Source organism: Schistocerca serialis, unplaced genomic scaffold (genome assembly GCF_023864345.2).
Source record: "Schistocerca serialis cubense isolate TAMUIC-IGC-003099 unplaced genomic scaffold, iqSchSeri2.2 HiC_scaffold_1153, whole genome shotgun sequence".
Taxonomy (NCBI): domain Eukaryota; kingdom Metazoa; phylum Arthropoda; class Insecta; order Orthoptera; family Acrididae; genus Schistocerca; species Schistocerca serialis.
The window spans coordinates 327,501-332,500 of NW_026047352.1; the positions used below are offsets into that span (position 1 = coordinate 327,501).

At 62.6% G+C, this 5,000-nt stretch overlaps 1 pseudogene; it reads right to left on the bottom strand.

Annotated features, from left to right (window-relative positions):
• LOC126432728 (large subunit ribosomal RNA) overlaps window positions 1-5,000 on the bottom strand; it is a 7,982-nt pseudogene that overhangs the window by 1,986 nt on the left and 996 nt on the right.

The window sequence follows — 5,000 nt, forward strand, 5'->3', positions numbered from 1 at the left end:
TGCCCTCAGATGTTCGGAGGTGGGGCTCCACAGAGACATTGAAGCCCCTCTGCGCGAGTCCACGGGCGACATAACGCACTACAGCGTCATGGCGCTTGACCCGGGACCCGTGCGTCCGAAAGCAAGCCTGAAGTACGTGGTTGGCGGTCTCCACGGCCTGGCATCCCGCGCGGCATCTGGTGTCCGCCTCCCGCCCGCGACTGCGCCGTGCCTTCGTAGGGAAGGCGTTGATGCGGGCGCGGAGGGCGTCGATGTATTCACGCCCAGATAGCAGGCGACTGGTGTCGGCGACCCACTGATGTTGGCCACTGACGGCGGCAGAAGATGACAGCGCCGCACCGTCAATGGCGATGTGTAGGCGCGCCGCCCACATTTCCCCAACCTGCGTTGACGATTTGAGGAGGTGGCCCTCCCACATTAGGTGGCGCTCCAGCACCTCGATCTCACGCTGCACCTCATCCATGCCTGCACCGTCGCAGGCTGGCCCTATCTTCTTCAGCGCCAGGAGACGGGACCGACGGAGGGTCGGACCCATCCATCGGCAAGATGGAATGCCGAGGCCCCCCTGGGCAACAGGAGCGTGGAAGTATCCCAGGGGGGTGTCCGCCGGAAGGCGGAACCATCTCCTGACGGCGGCCCGGATGGTGACGTCGGCCGACTTCAATGCACCCACCCGGGTGCGGCTGAGGGCCAGCCCGTGGTACAGGCCAGGGAGAAGTACGTTGGTGAGAGCGTGGAGGCGCTGTTGCGGCTTCAGCGGAGCTCGGGAGATGACGTCCAGCTGCTCCACCAGGTGGCGACGTGGATTGAAGACGCAGCGACCCGCCGTGGAAAATTGCAGCCCCAGGTACCGGAAGGTTTCACCCACACGCAGGGCAGGCATGGTGGTATTGCCTGCTGTGAAGGTGACATTGCTGTCCACCTTCACCTTCTTCTCGCGCCCTGACGCGACTAAGGCGAGGGTGAAACACTTCCGGGCGTTGATCTGCAGCCCCAGGTGGGCGAGGGCTGCGGTAGCTGCGTCGATGAGGGACTGCAAGCCCCTCGGGGTCGCTGCAAACAGCAAGACGTCATCTGCAAAGGCCGCAGCGTTGACTCTGCGACCGAGGATCCGAGCTCCGATGTGGGAGGGCAGTTGGCCTAAAACGTAGTCCACCGCAAAGTTGAACAGGAGGGGGGAGAGGGGATCGCCCTGGCGAACGCCCCGTGCTGGCTGCACAGACACGCCCACGCCGGCGCCGTCCGCTATCACTGTCGTGCTGCCCTCGTAGCACCGCTCGACGTACTCGACAAAGCAATCCGGTAGGCCATGCGCCTTCAGCACAGGGCGAAGGGCAGCATGATCCACCGAATCGAATGCCTTCGAAACGTCGATCGATGCCACAAAGACAGAGCGGCAGGAGCGAACTGCGTCGGTGAGAGCAGTGTCCAAGATGAAAGTATTTTCCAACATCCCATCCCGAGGGATGAATGCCCGCTGACGTTCGTCCACAGCACAAGCGCGCATCAGGCGTGACGCGAGAACCTTGTGAAAGGTCCGCGCCAACACCGAGCAGACCGTAATGGGGCGAAAGTCAGCGGGGGATGTTGGTGCAGCCGTTTTCGGGAGAAGGGACGTCCGCGCGCGAAGCAGGCGTTCCGGGAGGGCGCGGGCCAGAAGGAAGAGATTCATCACTTTCACCAGGACTTCGTGCGGCAGGCGCCGCAACTCCGCTGGGGTAAGGCCGTCCGGCCCGGCCGCTGATCCCCTGGGCGGCAACGCGGCGGCGACCTCCTCATGTGTGACCGGCCCCCATAGGCACTCAAGAGCGACAGGCTCCGAGTGCGGGAGGAGGCGGTCACGAATGAAGCCCGCGGTGGAGACGGGCTTCTTTGTGAAGAGGTCCGCCCAGAAGTCCAGCAGACCAGGGATGGCAGGTGGCGGCTGGAGCAGGGTGCCATCCAAGAGGCCGCGCACGCAACGTGCACGCGACCGTCGGAAGGCATCCTGCGTTCTCGCGTACTCCCAGCGGCGCCGCTTGCGCTTCTGCGTCGGCGGCGCGGCAGGCGGCCGCTTCGATGGTTGGCGCGGCCGCTGTGTCCTGGTGATCGATCTCTCCCCTCTGGACCCGACCGACGCAAGGGCATCCGGGAGCATGCCCAGGATGACATCGGGCGGCGTGCCCCGCCCCAGACCTATGACACGATCCAGGGCAGAGAAACGCTGGGCGGAAGCGGGTAGCCCCGCCAGATGCTCCCAGATGGCGGCGTCAGTCGGCCCCTCCGGCGGCGGCCCGGTGGTGTCGGCCGCGAAGTCCTCGGCTGCGTCGACGGGCGGCGCAGCGGCCTCGCCCGCGTCTGGCAGCGGGCTCGCTGCTCCCCGGCGGGACGCCGGCTCTTCCCCCCGACCGATCTCAAGCGCCTCCATGAATTGGCGGACAAGCTGCTTGTGGGCAGCTTGCCGCCGTCGGCACTTGATTGCCTCAAGCGTTCGGTCGGGGAACATCCTGATGAGCTCTTGATTTACAAAGAAGAACCGGGCGTCCCTCTCGAGGAACAGTTCGGCCTCCGCCTTGGCGAGCGACAGGACTTCTTCCTCCGTCCACCTCGCGCGATGCCTCTCCGTGACGATCTCCGCGTTGGCGGCCGCAAGGTGTTGGCGGCGGCGATGGACCCCGAGACCGTTCTTGGTGGTAAAGCTGCGGTGGCACTCACTACAGGCGTATACAGCTGCAAAAGTTACAAGATTTTCGGCACGGCCGGTTGGCCGGCTAGGTGCTGGGGGAGTTGGGGTGGCACCTTCAGCGGAAGGGCCACCACTTTTTCTCTGAATACTGCCCCCAACTAAAAAAGGGATAGTGCGAGGGGGGGCTGGTAACCCCCCCAAGCCCCTGGTGCGGTCTTCCACTCTGCGAAAATCAGCGGGCCCACGAGAAGGGGAGAAGACCGCAGGAGAGGAGAGGCTAAGAGGGCTAGGCCCATGTATTGCGCATCACTCTCCCTGTAACCATAACCCAAGGAAGGCACCTCGCAGCAGCAGCACGACTACATCAAGACCGCACTTCGAAAAGCCAAGTCCGGATGCAGCCACACCGCCGCCACTTGGCCACCTTAAGAGAGTCTCTCGTTAAGAGAGTCATAGTTACTCCCGCCGTTTACCCGCGCTTGCTTGAATTTCTTCACGTTGACATTCAGAGCACTGGGCAGAAATCACATTGCGTCAACACCCGCTAGGGCCATCGCAATGCTTTGTTTTAATTAGACAGTCGGATTCCCCCAGTCCGTGCCAGTTCTGAGTTGATCGTTGATCGTTGAATGGCGGCCGAAGAGAATCCGCGCACCCGCGCGCCCCCGGAGGAGCACGCTAAGGCGGACGCGGCCTCGCAGCAAGGAAGATCCGTGGGAGGCCAAGGCACGGGACCGAGCTCGGATCCTGCACGCAGGTTGAAGCACCGGGGCGCGAACGCCGCGCAGGCGCGCGCATCCTGCACCGCCGGCCAGCACGAGGCCGACCAACGGCGAGAGCAGACCACGCCCGCGCTAAACGCCCGCACTTACCGGCACCCCTACGGCACTCACCTCGCCCAGGCCCGGCACGTTAGCGCTGACCCACTTCCCGACCAAGCCCGACACGCCCCGATCCTCAGAGCCAATCCTTATCCCGAAGTTACGGATCCAATTTGCCGACTTCCCTTACCTACATTATTCTATCGACTAGAGGCTCTTCACCTTGGAGACCTGCTGCGGATATGGGTACGAACCGGCGCGACACCTCCACGTGGCCCTCTCCCGGATTTTCAAGGTCCGAGGGGAAGATCGGGACACCGCCGCAACTGCGGTGCTCTTCGCGTTCCAAACCCTATCTCCCTGCTAGAGGATTCCAGGGAACTCGAACGCTCATGCAGAAAAGAAAACTCTTCCCCGATCTCCCGACGGCGTCTCCGGGTCCTTTTGGGTTACCCCGACGAGCATCTCTAAAAGAGGGGCCCGACTTGTATCGGTTCCGCTGCCGGGTTCCGGAATAGGAACCGGATTCCCTTTCGCCCAACGGGGGCCAGCACAAAGCGCATCATGCTATGACGGCCCCCATCAACATCGGATTTCTCCTAGGGCTTAGGATCGACTGACTCGTGTGCAACGGCTGTTCACACGAAACCCTTCTCCGCGTCAGCCCTCCAGGGCCTCGCTGGAGTATTTGCTACTACCACCAAGATCTGCACCGACGGCGGCTCCAGGCAGGCTCACGCCCAGACCCTTCTGCGCCCACCGCCGCGACCCTCCTACTCGTCAGGGCTTCGCGGCCGGCCGCAAGGACCGGCCATGACTGCCAGACTGACGGCCGAGTATAGGCACGACGCTTCAGCGCCATCCATTTTCAGGGCTAGTTGCTTCGGCAGGTGAGTTGTTACACACTCCTTAGCGGATTCCGACTTCCATGGCCACCGTCCTGCTGTCTTAAGCAACCAACGCCTTTCATGGTTTCCCATGAGCGTCGATTCGGGCGCCTTAACTCGGCGTTTGGTTCATCCCACAGCGCCAGTTCTGCTTACCAAAAGTGGCCCACTTGGCACTCCGATCCGAGTCGTTTGCTCGCGGCTTCAGCATATCAAGCAAGCCGGAGATCTCACCCATTTAAAGTTTGAGAATAGGTTGAGGTCGTTTCGGCCCCAAGGCCTCTAATCATTCGCTTTACCGGATGAGACTCGTACGAGCACCAGCTATCCTGAGGGAAACTTCGGAGGGAACCAGCTACTAGATGGTTCGATTAGTCTTTCGCCCCTATACCCAGCTCCGACGATCGATTTGCACGTCAGAATCGCTACGGACCTCCATCAGGGTTTCCCCTGACTTCGTCCTGGCCAGGCATAGTTCACCATCTTTCGGGTCCCAACGTGTACGCTCTAGGTGCGCCTCACCTCGCAATGAGGACGAGACGCCCCGGGAGTGCGGAGGCCGCCGCCCCGTGAAGGGCGGGGAAGCCCCATCCTCCCTCGGCCCGCGCAAGGCGAGACCTTCACTTT